Source organism: Carassius gibelio, chromosome B13 (genome assembly GCF_023724105.1).
Source record: "Carassius gibelio isolate Cgi1373 ecotype wild population from Czech Republic chromosome B13, carGib1.2-hapl.c, whole genome shotgun sequence".
Classification (NCBI taxonomy): domain Eukaryota; kingdom Metazoa; phylum Chordata; class Actinopteri; order Cypriniformes; family Cyprinidae; genus Carassius; species Carassius gibelio.
The window spans coordinates 566,323-583,286 of NC_068408.1; the positions used below are offsets into that span (position 1 = coordinate 566,323).

The following is a 16,964-nucleotide window of genomic DNA, read 5'->3' on the forward strand; positions in this document are numbered from 1 at the left end:
CTTGAGTAATCTACATGACTCCAGTCCTTCAATTAATGTCTTAGGAAGTGAAAAACTGTGTCCTTAATAAATCTATTATTAAGACATTTTAATTTTAAACAATTACTTCTGGACAAAATATGAGTCTATAATTCATAATATTGAATTACACCCATTCACTACATAGGATCCAAATGTAAGCAGATGGTTTCATGTTAAATTTCTTAAAATCTTTTCCCTTGAAGAAACATACTACCTTCTTGGATGGCCTGAAGGAGAGTCGGTTTTCAGCAAAATTTCATTTTTGGTTGAACTACTCCTTCAATTTTTCTTCTGTTTGTGCTCTGCAGAATAAAGAAAGTCATACAGGTTTGGAACAACACGCATAACTTGCAGATAACAGTTAAGATGACCTCCCATGTGTGAATAATTTATATCTTCTGGGAGAAATCCAACCGTGGACAGTCATGTGGCCAGATAAGCCACTTACTTGTGGTCATGTTAACAGCTGCTGTGGGATTTCAGACAGCAGAACAATATAATGAGCGTCCTCAACTTGAGTCTCTGAGCAATGCCTACGTGGAGGAGTGCAGGGACAATTAGGCTCGTCTCATTTGGCATTAACTAAAAGGCTTTGTGTGTAGCGGCAACAGTAAAGACTAATTTTCATTAACGTCCATCCTTATGAAGATTTGGTTGCTAATTCTTAATTTCTTTGTATTTGGTCCAGCGCCTGATGGTGTGAAGTCATAATGACAACATGTAGTTGAATTCTTCAAATCTTGCTCAGGAGTGGCTCTTTTTGTTGTGCCTCATTTAACTATCAACTTTTGTCAGAGATGTTTCTCCTAAAACACTACATTGCCTGACTTTGATTGCCAACTTTGAGCACAGTTTGAAAAAAAAAAATGTGTAGCTCTCTAAAGCGTTCTATGTCTTTTTAACACCATTGGCCCAGTGAAATTACTGTTATTTGAAACTAAAACCATAAACACTTTTGTTAACTGGAATTAAACACAAAAAAATGACTTATTTACTTTAAGCTGGGTGTCAATGCAACTGTCATGGGTTGCTGGGGAAAGGAGTTTTTTAATAACTCCACTTAGGAAAATCAGGAGAACACAACCACTTAAACAACTTTAGACAGGACAAAAAAACTGTGGAAAGACAGGGCTATAAATATTCAACCAAACAAGGGACTAACAAGTAAATTAACAAGACACAGGTGAACAAAATGACATAATCAGGAAACTAAGTCACTGGGGAACAGGCCAGCTGAAAACACAATGAAAACTAGAACACAAACCAATAACATAACATAACCTGTCTTGAGCGTGAGTAAATGGGGCAATTTTCCTTTTTGGGTGAACTATCCCTTTAATCTCATTACTTTAGGAGAAACAATGGCGGCATTAAAAATATTTTATTTGTGATTTTAATTTTTTCTTTCATCTACATACCATAAAGTCAAATTTCACACCTTTAAAGAACCATTAAACCTTTATCATTCTTTCTGTATGTTTCAACACTGGCCTTGCAAAGCAACGTTACTATGTTAACAATAGAGAGAATTAACAATAGACTTATTTTTGGCATCAAAGCTTTCAACAATTACACTAATGAGACCGCAGCCGAGGCCAATTCATTTTTGCTGCAAATAATGCTGTGAGCCTTGTCTTATGTCTTGATCTATTAAAATATGGATTTGTTTACAAGGGGGAAACAAGGTCTCAAAAGAATGAAACGGATGCAGTGTGTCAAGTGATATTCTCAGACAGAAAACTGCAGTCTGTTCTTAATTCATGCAGTTATTATTTGAAAATGAAATTTATGAAACATACTTTTGCCGGCAGCCGCTGTAGACAGACCGAGTGCTGGAATATGTCTGTCTGATTGTCAATTCGAGAATCAGGAGAAATAGGACACAGCAAATGGTCAGTAGAACTGGATTTCTGTCTTGGATCTATCAGGTTTCATTCTCTCTCTTGGCTGCCTGCGTCTATTTCATGATGTTTCCAGAGCTGGTGAAGATGGTTTTACACATAAAGTCTTAAAACAACTCATTGAGTGTTTCTTTTCCTTCTTTTGATTGATGCTCTGTCTTCTTTCTGGCCTGGGTTTTATAAACATGCATACATATTCCTCCATATTTTAAAATATTATTGCTTCAAAGACCCCTTTCCATTTTTCGTTTTGATAGAGTCTTGATGTAGAGCCAGTCTCTATGATTGTATATCATAGCTTTTCTGTGTGTCTTGGAAGAGATAGAAAACATAAATCATTAAATTAATTGACACAATGTCCTAATTTCAGGACCCTCTCAATTTTAAGTGTCACATCACAAATTCTTATCCACAGGTACAATGATTTAACTGTGCAAGTAATAATTTACATGATTTTTTTTTTTCAAAGTGATATACACAAAGTGCTAGTCATATGACTGGCCTAGTGACTGTGCCAATTTAAAAAAAGGTTCAGAAGTGTGCTGATGAGTGTCCCCATTTAAGATATTCCTAATGTATTTTGTGTCTTTTTGTAGTTTCACAACCTTCAGGAGCTGCGTCACAGTGCATCTCTGGCCACCAAGGTCTTCATTCAGAGAGACTACAGTGACGGCACAATCTGCAAATTCCAGACCAAGTTCCCTGCAGAGCTGGACAGCAGGGTGAGTTTCATTTATTCAATCGCGCATCCCACGATACATTGTTTTCTTCTTCAACTTTGGATTGCCTCAATCTTAAAGGAATAGTTTGCTAGCTATTTGCTCCCTTCAGGCCGTCCAATATGTGGATAAGTTTGTTTCTTCATTTGAAAAAACTTAACACCACATCACTTGCTCACAAAGAGATCTCCTCTAGTGAATGGGTGCCGTCAGAATGAGTTCAAACATCTGATAAAAACATCACAATAATCCACAAGTAATCCATATGACTCCAGTCCGTCAATTAACATCCTTTGTAGTCAAAAACTGTTCTTGTGAGAAACAAATCCATCAATGCATTTTGACTTCAATCCATCACTTCTATCTAAAATACCGTAATCCTTATATAGTCCATAATCAATAATAACACTTCCTCCAATGAACATTTCCCCCCTTTGCACTCCACACAGATCAAAATATACTGACATATATTTGTTTAGAACAGTTTTGGATGGTTTTGGCAAGTAAACAAGGCTTGGTCTGTGCAGATTTTGCTCCTGATTCAAACCAGACAACTTTCCATTGTGGTAAGCAGTATTACGGACAGAGAACCAAGCAATGGTTTGAAGTTTTATCATTTTAATGATGTATTTGTTTCTTGGAAAATGCAGCTTTTTGCTTCACAAGACGTTAATTGATAGCCTGGAGTTGTGCAAGTTATTTGTGGATTGTACTGATGGCACCCATTCACTGCAGAGGATCCACTGAATGAGTTTAACCAAACTGTTGTGCGCAGATCGAGAGGAGCCTGTTCGAAGAAACGGTGAAGACGCTGAACTGCTGTTATGCAGAGGCTGAAAAGATTGGGGGTCAGTCCTACCTGGAAGGCTGCCTGGCTTGTGCTACGGCCTACATCGTCTTCCTGTGCATGGAGACACGCTATGAAAAGGTATCAAGATAAAGTCTCCTGTTTCATTTGCAATGCGCTTAACATTCATCAAGAAGCCAGTTCTGAGATGTAAGATTGAGAACAGCTCCAACCCATGGATGCCTTTGAAGATCAAAGATGAGCATTCAGGCCTGATGACCCAAGGATTCACACAGAACCAAAACATTAGAAATTTGGAACATTTTAATGTGCCGGCCCATTTGAATCTGACCACACACGTTCACAGCGGCAGATGGAAATCACTTTCTGTGAATAGCAGAAAAAAAAGTTGAGATGAAGTTTGATATGTGTAGATAAGCCCTACTTAGACAATAATTTTTCGTGTGGGGAGCACCTCTGACCAAATCATAACACGGCATTCAGTGCTGTGATATGCTTCCAAAGGCCAGCAAATAACTCCATACAGGTGTGCTTCACCTGCACTAAGATAGAGCGGACGTAAAGTTAAAAGTCTTTCTCTCGCACTATATTCATCTTCATGCTTTAACATGTTTGAAAAGTGACGTCGTTCATGTCTGAACTCCGAGGTCACATCAGGCTTTTCCAGAGAGTTATTGTAAACTCCAGACTGTAAAAATGCCCACCTTAAAAGCAAACTCTGATAAACTGCACCCACCCATGATGAGCACTTTTGTTTGCTGCTCCAGCTGACAGGAGGCCACACATGAGTGGACATGGATGAGTTCTCTCATGCCCTGGGCTAGCATGATAAGCATCTCCCTCATCAAAGACGAGTGATTACACACAAGTCAGTGCAGTGGAGACAAAGATTTAGAGCGTGCTGCAGTGTGTCACATGTCAGGGCTTGAGACTGTAAATCACAAAATGACCTTTCGTTCTGTCGAGCAGCAGCAGTTCTCAACCTGTGGTACAGGTACATGAGTTGTACATTTTACAGACTACATATCACATTTTAAATGTAAAATTTGAATAAATCAATAAAAAATCTATATATTATGATTATAATAATAAAAAAATGAGCAGTCATTATTTCAAACATATGTACAGTAATAACAAGCCAGTTTTTAAGTTGCCTTGCCTCCAGTGATTTATTTGACATTCCTTTCTTTACTAGGCATTTTAAAAAATTCAAAAGACATAATGATTTCATGCCATCTGCAATGCTTTATAGGAATAGACCAATAGACCATTGAGCTCTTTTGGCTTCTCCAAAAGCATAAATCATTGCTTAACAACTTCAGATCTCATTGTACGTCTCCTTTTGAATAGTTATGTCACTAAAAATCAGTTTCTTAATGGAGAAAATGAGATGAGATTTTTATTTTTCTGGAATCTGACTGTTGTGCTCTGTTGACAACTTTTACCTTACCTGTGCTAACGTACCATTTAATAATATATATATAAAAATATATATATATATATATATATATATATATATATATATATATATATATATATATATATATATATATATATATATATATATGTACTTACTTGTGAAAATGTACTTACCACCACGTCAGGGTCTGAGCAGGCGTACGCACTTTTCCTTGTGGCAAAGTCGGAGTACTGCAGCTATTTGAACATCTAAGCTGCAATAATAATAAAAATGGTGTACGTGCAAGCACCAAATTCATCATAAACATCAAAGATGCAGTATAAGACATTAATTGTGCAGTGTGGTCAGATTTTTTATCAAGTTTTCGCTAGATTAAACTGACTTTTTTAGCCTAATGTTGAAAGTTCTTTACTCGCTTTCTGTAAACAGTTTATTCCATGTTGTTTTGCTTTTTACAAGAGAATTTGTGAAGTCTTGATTTACTACTAATGCATAAAAAATGCTTAAACACATTTCCAACTGTTTTGTCTGTGTAGCCTAGGCTATAAGAATACAGTGTAATAATGGTTTTAATATATTCTATTCAATAACAGTTAACTGTTTTTATTTATAACATCTGCTACTTTGCTTCTGTGAAAATTAATAGAGCCATCATCCTTAAACTTTGTTTTTGTCATTAACATTGGTTATATTTGTAAAATACACTATATATTTTTGTGTCAGTACATTATTGGCACATTTAAGTGTAAATATTAAGAAATGGCAAATGACATGCAGGCCAAAATCGTATGATAATTATTTTTATTATTCAAATTTTTCTTTCAATAATGTTTTTTTAAAGTTTTGCAAGAATTCCGTGATACTAAACTATTTATGTTGTCATAGTAAGTGATTTTAAAAGTAGGATGGCTCACTTTTCATAAGATGACTGAAAATTGTACTTGAATTCGTAGTTTATTCTTACCTTTGGAAACCTAATTGTTTTATAATTACTACTACTACTATTATTTTGTTTTATAATTACTACTACTACTATTATTATTATTTCTGTTGTTTCTAAAAGTAGTAATTTTGATAATAGTCAGTAGGAAAAGTATAACCACACACGCATTGTTTGTCCACAGAATAATTACACATTATTAAATAGGGGGCGTTTACAAATCCGAGATCTGACACCAGTCAGCTGCGCACAATTTCAAGATAATTTGCGATTTATAAATTTCACTTCTGGAAGAGAGGTGTATGCATTTGTTTTTTTTTGCGTTCATTTTTCTGAATCGCACTTACGCACTTTTGAGAAATGATCTTAGGGCAAATTTAGGACGGTTTATACACAAAATTTTATAAATGAGGCCCCAGCTCTGTTGCTGACAATAATCACTGTACTGAAAATCCTGTTTAAATCTGTAAATAAACAGGTGGTTTTCGGATTTACATTTTCATTACAATCATTTTTCAATTTATGATGTTAAAAAAAAAGTAAGCATGGCAATAGCAATAGCAATGTCAGTGTCGTGAGTTAAAATCCAAAGGAATGCATGAGCCAATACAGCATTTGCCTTAAATGCAATGCAATTGACTTTGCATTAAAGAGTCTGCTGAATGAATCAATGTAAATGTAATTGCATTAAAGTCAGTAAAGCTAAAGCTAAAGGCCAAACACTAAGATATTTATGTAAATTTTTCAGTTCAACTTTCCAATCAATATATTAAGCTTATATATAAGTTGTAATGAAGAGGCATTTCCACTGGTGGTCTCTGGCTTTTGGAGCTCACTGCATATTTACATGAAATTTTTATCATGATAAATGAATGTACGTTTTTGGATAAAAGTGTGCTTGTACACTTTGTTCTGGAAAAACATATTTCATTCTGGGTTGCGCCAAGTAGCATATTAACAGCATGTGTTGGATTTACTCCTGTGAGTCATTGCTCATCCTGAAGTTTGTTCATGGCCACTGAACCCAGAACAGATCAGTTTTTCTTCCCTTATTACTAACATCTAGTCCCTTTTCACGGCCGGTTCTGTAGAGTGGAAAGCAAAGGGAAGCGAAGTGATGCACAGTTTCACCCCACTGGGGTAGAGAAACACAGACAGCCTTTGCAATGCTCACTTGAAAAGTCAAACAAATAAACTTGAGTAATCTAAAAAAATAAACGACTGTTATACAGCTTTGATGTTTTCACAAATGCCTTTGGCAATATACAATGTATTAATATGCGCAGTTATTTAACTTTATAATACTACAGACTTGTATTGTTTTTAGATAAGCTATGTTATAGTTGCTGTTTTTATAATAATGAAAATATTACTTATTCATTCTAATGATAAAAAAAAAAAAAAATGCTACTTTTAATGCTAAAATGTTGCAAAAATCCTATGGTAAGTTCCCTTACTCTAAATGGTTAAAAACTGTTATACTGTTTTATTTTACATCTTTTGTTGTCAAATTAGTACTATGATGGTATTTTGTGTTTGTTTGTATGACAGTGTCTATTTATTAGCATTCACCTAATAAATATTCATTAGTATAATGTGGCTTTTTTTTATTCCTATATGCATTAATAACATAATGCATAATAACCTTTCGCTTTCCTCCTCACTATGTCTCTTCTGTGACCCCCACAGATCCTGAAAAAGATCAGCATGTATATTCAGGAGCAGAATGAGAAGATCTATGCACCCAGAGGTTTGCTCCTCACAGACCCCATCGAGAGAGGCATGAGAGTGGTATCCTTAGCAAACACTCAAGATGTGTTTTTTTTTAAGTGTTGCACCACCTTGAAAGAGCTATGTACAATCTATACATTTTGATTAATTATGTTATTTGCTTGCTAAAAAAAAAAAAAAAAAAAAAAACACTTTTAGCTTTCACTTTAGGGTAAAAAACTTTCCAATGGCCATGGTTTCCTCTCACTTCTGATATTATAAAAAAAAAGGTATATAATTGGCTTGGCAAAGTATGATACAAGTCAGTAATGTTGTGATTGTGTGTCTGCTGTTCTTTCCAAAATAAGAAGTCACACTTTCATAAGAGTCACAATCTGCAAAGAATATCACTTCACCTTCAGCCGTTCAGCTGAGGTGACACTTCGATATGTTGATATAAAGCAGAATAGAAAATCAGCCTTATTTGTAGGCATTTCTTTCCATTTTCCAGCTCTGTGGTTGTAGCTAGGAAACTGTGTGAGACCAAAAAGCACCTGAGGCCAGACCTGGAAACACTTTGTCTGTGTGATTAAAGAATAACTGGAAAAGGAATGTTTGTCAAGACGATTAAAAGACTCTTGCAGGTTAAAGACACTTGAACTGTTTGACAGCTGGAGTTCAAAGTCATTAATATTCAAAGCCAGACTGAACATCCATCAATGGGATTTTAGAGGAGAAAATAAAATATCAAAAAGGGAACGATCTAGTTTTGTTGCATCAACACACCATTTGCTTCCAGTGCACATTTAACCCAAATTTTGTCATTAATCAAAGTAGTCCTGATTAAACATTATTAAAAATTCAAAGTTTGTAACCATAACTCAAATATCTACATTGCTTGAACTTATTTTTTAAGTGTTAATAGCTCAAAATAATTAAGTACAATCTCAGAATTAAAGGTACAAAAGATGTCACAGTGGTGGTACCTTTTCAAAAGGTTCACCTATGTGCATAAAGGGTCCGTATTGGTATCTTAAAGTAACGGTAGAAAACTGTACCTTTTAAAAGATGCAGAGAGTTTACAAAATTGAGGGAATCCCCATGAGGGATAAATATCTACTTATTTGTATTTTTTATTCTTTTATTATGTGTTTTATGTTCTGTCGCTGTCATTCTGTTGTACTGCGGAGCTTCTGTCACGAAAACAAATTCCTCGTATGTGTAAACATACCTGGCAATAAAGCTCATTCTGATTCTGATTCTGATTCTGATTCTGATGAGCCATGCTAAAAAAAATGATTTGCACCAAAGTTTGGGCCGGTAAGATTATTTTAATTTAATTTATTTATTTTCTTAATTAATAGTTCAGTTCAGCAAAGATGCATTCTGAAAAAAAAGTGTCAGCATTCCATCAAAGATATGAAACCCACACAACCATTTTTGACATTCTTAACATGCATAAAATCTGCATATTGGAATGATTCCTGAAGGATCATGTGACACTGTACTGTGTTAACTTATATTATATTATATTATATTATATTATATTATATTATATTATATTATATTATATTATATATATAACTTATATATTAAGAATAAAACTAAATTATTAGACTAAATTTTACAAGAAAATATTGTTTAAGATTTCCTGCCAAAAACAAATTGAGTCAAGTGCTTTTTTTTACTAGTAAGCTTCTAAAAAAAAATCAAAAAATTCATCTTTGCCATCAATTACAGTTTAAACCATATACAAATAGAAAGCAATTATTTTGAATTGTAATGATATTTCTCTGAATTATTTTTGTTACTGAATTTTGATCAAATAAATGCAGCTTTGAGTTTTCCAACAAATTATAACCAAATCAGGTCCACATATAACAGTTTGTTAGGCAGTGTGTAAGCATTTTGGTTATGTTTCTCATGTTAAAAATCCAACAGGCATCTGCAGAAGTTTAAAATGTTGCCGTTTGTTGGGTCAGCGTGAACAACACTAATTGTTTCTAAGCAACTCTTCTAATGAGATGTTGCTGCATTGCTTCTGTCAAGTCTTTTGATGCCTGGCTGAATGCTTGTCACTTCGCAGAAATCAGGCTCCATGCACTGCATGCACCCCAATTGTCTGCTAGTTGCCTTGGCAACCTCTTTCCTTTTTGATTATTATTTTGGTTTCCTTTTTTTCACAATATATATTAAATTGTCATACGTAATGAAATTTCAGCATCTTTCAAGTAACTTTTGTGCATTCCTTTTGCCTCAAAGTCTATTATATGTCCACAGTCTTCAGGTATGGCAGTAAATGCACTCCCAAAAGATCCTCCAGGAACATATTATTCTTTGGATCCCATAATTTTGGGTGATTCCCTTTGGGAAATCTATCCAGTGAACCATCAAGCTAGCTTGGCAATCCCGTTCCTCCCTCTTCCCGCTGACTGCAGGCCCGGCTGGCTTTGGCAACCCGTTGTCAGCTCACAGTCCTGTGCAATCCAACCAGCTGTCACCTTAGGAGCAATGGGCAACAATAGCTGCCATTCAGTTCCTACCACACTGACCACCAGTAACTCATCACAGAACTTTGGTTTAGCTCATAGGAAAGACATTTTCAACTTAAATTAAATCAATCAGTTGATGGGTTAAATTCCTTTATTGCTATGCTACCACGTTTGCAAAATATTGCATATTCTCATCATCTGATTAGGTCGAAGTTTTTTTGTTAGGAGGGAATGCCTTTAACAGCTGTCCAACTCTCATCTAGAACCTTTTTAGGGTCCAACTTTGGGTTTTGTGGCTTTTAGAGCATGTCTATGAATGTTAAGGCCTCCTAAATGTTATGTATACTTTACAAAACAAATATTTATTGAACTTACACCACTATTAAATAGTTTGCCATCAGTATGATTTTTTATGTCTTTGACAGAAGCCACTTGTGCTCAACAAGGCTCAATTTATTTTATCAAAAATACAGTAGAAACTGTAATATTTTGAAATATTGCTACAATTTAAAATACCTCTTTTCTGTTTGAATATGTTTTAAAATGTAATTTATTAATGTGATCCATGGCTGAATTTTCAGCATCATTACTTTAGTCTTCAGTGTCACATGATCCTTCAGAAATTATTCTAAAATGCTGATTTGGTGCTCAACATATTATTATTATTATTATTATTTATATTTTATTATTATTATTATTATTATTTTTATTATTAATGTTGAAAACAGTTGCTGCTTAATATTTTTGTGGATACCATTATTATTATTTTTTTCTTCTGATGAATAGAGAGGTCGAAAGAACATAGTTTATTTGAAATGTAAATAATTTGTCTTTATTGTCACATTTTTACAATTATCAATTTAATGCAAACTTGCTAAATAAAAGTATTTATTTATCTATTTAGAAAAAATAAAAAATTTAAAATCGTACTAACCTCAAACTTTATTTTAATCTCTTTGGGATAAAAGACCAACGATATTACTTAATACTAATATTGCATATATTTGTTTATAAAATCAAAATGATTCTAAATTATATATAATCAATTTTGATTCATATAATTAAAATACCATTACAATTTTATGAAGCAAACAGTATGGGTGCAAGCAAGACTACTTAATTTATTGGTTTGATTGCATGAACTAATAAAATGTGTAACTTGAATGCAATATGTTGCTTTGAATTAAATCATCTTCCAAATGCATAAATGCAAATATGATGCCGCCTGAAACTGGTTTATAAACTCTTTGATATATGCACCCAAATTTCCTGATTAAAAAGGCATGACATGACATTCCAAGAAACAGTGCTCATTAAATAACTGTATGGGGTCCTTACATTTTTCATTAACTGTTATATTTCAACATCTCAGCATTTAACCCTTGACTATGTATTTCCAGATTGAAATCTCCATCTTTGAAGACAGTGGCTCCACCAGCTCCAGCTCCACTGGTTCTCCGTCCAGTGGCACGGCTCAATGACTGGAGGAGCAGCACCAGGGGTATGGGTACAGGGGGGCCAGTACGCTCCCCAAAATCCGCATGTTGAAACATGAGAGCACCAGATTTTAAAGAAAGAGAGTGAGAGAGAGAGGAAGTACAGATACTGCTCACTCACTCACTTCTTCCAAACAACAAGTGCAAAGCCAGGAGCTTTGATTCACAAACACACCTCCCTTTCTCCATCTCTTTTGATTTTGAGCCTCCTCTGCATTCCATTAGTGACAGACACATTTTGATCAGACGCCCTCAATACTGAAATAAAGAGGCCTAGCAGACAGGTACAATGGATAGAGTGCTTCCAACAGATTTCTAACGGTGTGTTAGCTCTGGAAAATCCAGATTAAGATGGTTTTGAAACATATTACTTTAATATTTTTTGTTAAAGGTGCAGTATGCAATATTGACAGCCATTAGCTACTGCAAATGGGTTGACATGGGTTCAAAATCAAAATACTGGAGGGAGTTGTTTTTCCTGTCCCTCCTTCTTAGACTTTACGCTCACAAGGTTTGCCAGATTGAGGGCACACAATATGAACGATCGCAACTAACAACGAAAAGTGATGAGCCTGACACTGTAAAGCCCCTGTCACACTGCACACTGGACCTGGAAAATTGCCGAAACATTGCCGGGTCGCCTTCTTTGTGAAAGCAAACATGTCCCAGGATTGATTCCGGGATTGATCCCGGGTTGAGGACCTAGTAACATTGCCGGGATCAGTCCCGGAACGAGCACTGTGTGAACAAAAGCCAGAACTAATGCCGTAAATGGTGTGTCATAGTGATGACATACATTATCGTGCAACTTTTTTACCGGGTGTTTGGAAGGCAGATCAAGGTTTGCAACAAAGAAAAAATATGTGCAAACTTAAATGAAGAAGAGATCAGGTATTTCCTCACTATCCTGGCTGAAGCTGAGATCGTTCGCCAGCTTAAGTGAAAATTAACGTGCCTATCGCTTTCGACTCGTATATTACACGTCACATCCTGTTGTCACGTGTCTTTACGAAACCTTTACAGGTTGTGTGTGAACGCACGCACATATTCCGGGTAATCACTGGTAGTGTGAAAGGAGCAAATTCTAGCGACCAATTGCCGGAACACATTCTACATCTGGTCATAGAGCTTTGAAGATGGATGCTGCGGGTTTTTAGGTAGGATTGATGTGAATGCAATCCATGACCCAGATCTTTTGCAATATGCTGTTTTTAACCAACTGGCAACCCGAGGTCACAAAATCCCCCCCAAAAAAATTAATCACAAAACCAAAAAAAAAAAAAAAAAAAATTCTTAAACAGAATGCACATTTGACAAGTTTAACTGGCTCGTAGCATTGTTTTTTAGAGAAAAAAGTATCTGCAAATATATATATATTATTATTATTATTATTATTAGAGTCAAACAAATTATACAGCACCTTAAATATTTTTAATAAAAAATGTATATATCCTTCTTTGCTGGATTTTAGTTAAAGTTTTAATAGTTTGGTTGTGTTTTGTTCTTTTCAAATATATCTCTATTTTTATATTTCTATTTTTTTATTTTTACAGGACAGTTAATTTTTTGTTTAATTTTTCTTTAATACATCAAATTAAACTTAATGAAATGAGAAATGTTGCCTTGGAAACAGGCTGAAATAAAATGTTATATATATATATATATATATATATATATATATTCCACTTAACATTTATTTTATTTCAAGTAATTTACCACTTTATTAACAGATTACGCTTTATACAAAACAGATAGTTTTAAAGCAGCTTCATAGTAATGAACAGGAAAATAATTGAATCAATGCAAACTTCAAATTTAAGATAAATTCTAATTCTGCCAGGGTTGATTCAGATCTATACAATAACTGTAAGGTCTGTTAATTATGAAAGCAACTCAGTTCAGTTACTGTATAAGCAGCTCCACAGAAGTCAGTAGTGTCATTGTTGAGCTCAAGTCAGTTTAATGTTGTTTTAGTTCAATAAATATGTTGATGATTCAGAATTTTTCATTTTTGAGACATTTGATTAAAAAGATGGCAATTAGCTGGTTTACCAGCTATCACATTCCAAAAAACACCTTAAGATGAATGACCAGTTTATAGCTGTTTGTTGCCGGTCTAAGATGGTTCCAAAACACAGCAACCAGCTTAAGCTGGAGTTTCCAGCAGGGCTTTGGTGCTTATTTAGTTTGGACAGGGACTGAGCTCTCACTATTCATCCCCATGATGTTCCGCAGGGGCCAAATTCAGCAGGGCCTCAGTTCACTGGCAGGCTTGACCCTTTGCAGCGCTCTAGGCTCATGTTCCTTCTGTTAGTTCCACCACATACCTGTGCCTCAGAGGTTCAGTGTTCGGTGTCATGGACAATAAACTCAGACCAGGAAAGGATCTTGTCTTCTCGTGGAGGATAATCGCAAATGGCATTTATTTATTTATTTATTACGTAATTATTTTTTACCCAATAAACTCTACCTCTGGTTTGTGCTTGTGCATAGAGTCAATGGAGCCAGTGTAGACAGGAGCAGGTCCAACATGTAAATGTACCTTTGATAAAGTTTATTTAGACTGATGTGGTTCAGAGAAGATTGACTCACCAGCTGTTCGGAATGAGCTGCGAGATTTTTCATTGCTCTTGTTGGTTACATGTTAAGCGTTTTTGCTAGACTCTCAGACATAATTCATGCAATAATGCATACTTATTATTTTCTTAAAATAAATAATGACCCTTTTCATAGTCTGCTATCACTCACTTCTAATTTGCTATATTTTAAAATGTAATTTATTCCTGTGTAGGTAAAGCAGAATTTTTAGCAGTCATTACTTCAGTAATATCTTCAGTGTCACAAGTCTTTCACTTTTGATCAATTTAATACATACTGTAGTTGCTGTAAAACATACATTTCTTTCTCAATCAATCAATAAACAATATCTTACTGACCCCAAACTGTACAGTATGAGAGGCCAAAAACAACCATGATCGGGGCAACTGAGAGTGTCTGTTGCATTCATGTTCACTTTTCTATTCAAACATTTATTTGTTTGTTGAAGTGCATTCTTCTTCCTGTTTCCCCACCACCATGTTTTGGCATAATTTATCTGTTTATATTTTCCATTCGATCATATTTTCTGACCTATAAAATTAAATGGGCTGTTTTTAGTTTGTTTTTGTTTTGCTGCTGTGCCTTTAAGACATGCAAACACACTTTAGCATGTCAAACGAGCTACAACAATTTGCTGCAAGCTTGTGGGTTTGCTGTCTAATATACTGTAGCTTTTAACTGCCCCATCCTTTAGTGACAGCTTCTTCGTAAAATCTATAACATAAACAATTAGAGCACAATTGGACTGAAATTATTGGGGACATTGTTAAAAAAAAAAAACAGCCGAATAACTGCCATTGAGATAAACAACCTCCTTGAGCCATCCTACTTCATCCATCATTCCTCACTGTGACTGGGGAGACAACTTTCTCAATGCTGAATGAGCATCGTTGTCATTTCAAAGTGAGTTGTAATATGTTGATGAAAGTGTCATAATGGTTTTTTTTTTTCAGTGCTTTTTCAGTAAAACCACTTTTAAAGGTAAATTTGATTCTTTATGATACAGCCCCTTTAAGTCTCTGTTCATCGTCATTCGTTTCCCCATTTTATTTACAGTTCCCTACTTGTCCAAACTTACTGTAAGCCACCTATGAGCTTCTCAGCTCAGTTTTGACAGTCACTCATTCGATCTGTAGTATGGTAGCGTTCATAGATCTCCTGTGCTGCTGCCTTCATGTTTCACTGCTGTGGCGATACCCACCTTGGCGCTGATCCATCAGGATTTTGGACTTCTGTAAATTGTGCATGACTTGCACTAATAATGCATGAGTGTCTATTTGTCTACACGTGGACTTCAGTCTTTAGTGAGTGAATGTCTGTAGTTGTCCTGTTACAATGATGCTGTTGGGAGTTGGGAAGGTGATTATGAAGAAATGTGTTTTTTAAGTCATCCTGAACCTTTTCAAAACTCTTTTGCTTTGTGTCATGCGATATATTTTTGAGAACAGTTTACAGTGGGACCTAATTTTATCCTTTGAGAACTGTATGGATAATGAAAAAGATTAGCTTTTTTAGATTAGAGTTGGTTTAGGTTTCCAGCATTTATTTATTTATTTATTTTTGCAAGCAGTGATAAATAGCACACAGTAACATTAGGAACATGTTTTAAGAAAGTATATTTTGATTTCGAGTTCATGTTGATTGTTTGTTGGGCTGGAAAGTGACAGGCTGTTCAGGAAAGATTTTATAAGTAAATCTGCCAAACCTCTCTCACCCACAGCCATATGGTTTGACAAAACGGACTTCAAATCTGAAATATTTCTTGGTTTGGTTTGACTGACTGATTTGAACGCTAATGATGGAGTATGTGGGGCCCTTCAACATGTACAATATTTAGTCTGAAAGGGCCCCGGGCTGATCCATACAAATCAGTAAAACATGACATAAAAATGTGAGTTACATTAAAAAGACATATTTTACCATTTGTTTATATGGACAAGCCTGCTATTTTAAGACAGCTCATATATAATGCATATAAAGTGTCAGACAGACATCATTCCTTGAGTTTTCCACAATACTTACTTTTCATTTACATCAACAAATATTGGACGTGTATGACTGAATAGGTAAGATGGAAAATCCTACATGTCTCCTATAGGAGAAACATTACATGTGTTTTAAAAAGTACTTTAATATGGCAAAATGTAAATACTAGTTTTGTATGATAGATTATATTGTTTTGGTCCAATAGTATAGGAAAAAACACAGTATGATTTTTTTAAAAGTTAAATGCTCATGTCTTCCTAATGTAGAATCATAACTTTCCATGAACTGTTTATTATTTCTGTTAGGAATATTATAAAATCTCTGGCTCACTGCGGCGCCAGAGACAAATGTGTTTTATTATCTGTACTAATATACCTTGAAATGGAGAATATATAGAAAAGCAGCAAATATTTGGTTTGCTGTTTATTACTGTTATGTTGTATTCAAATAATGTATCGAAAAAAAAAAGAGTTTTATACCATTTATATAAAAATATATATTTATCCCTAAAATGTCTGGATGTCAGCAGGTTTCTGAAAAGAGCTATTGTCTTCTGCCTTTATCCAGAATGCCAACAAAAAAAATAAAAAGTTTTGTTGTTCCTCTGGAAACGGAGATCAGCCGAGTTTTTTCCCCTTCACATACACAGACAGCGCTAAAATGAAAACAGACTGATTTCTGGGCATGTATGAGCGTTGGTTCACAAACACGGCAGGTTCATCATTGTGCTCAATCTCAACAGACTAATTCAAAGTCCAGCTCACACAATCTCCAAAAAGTCATTCTCTCCCATAAGACATAAAGCAGCATTACTGGCTAGCGAAGAAGTCGTATATTCTTATTTGAGGGGAAATGGTAGTGCCCTTGATGTGA

At 34.9% G+C, this 16,964-nt stretch overlaps 1 pseudogene; it reads left to right on the forward strand.

Moving 5' to 3' along the window:
- Positions 1-446: 446 nt before the first annotated feature.
- On the forward strand, positions 447-16,702 carry LOC127970437 (golgin subfamily A member 7B-like; annotated as a pseudogene).
- The last annotated feature ends 262 nt before the right edge of the window (positions 16,703-16,964 follow it).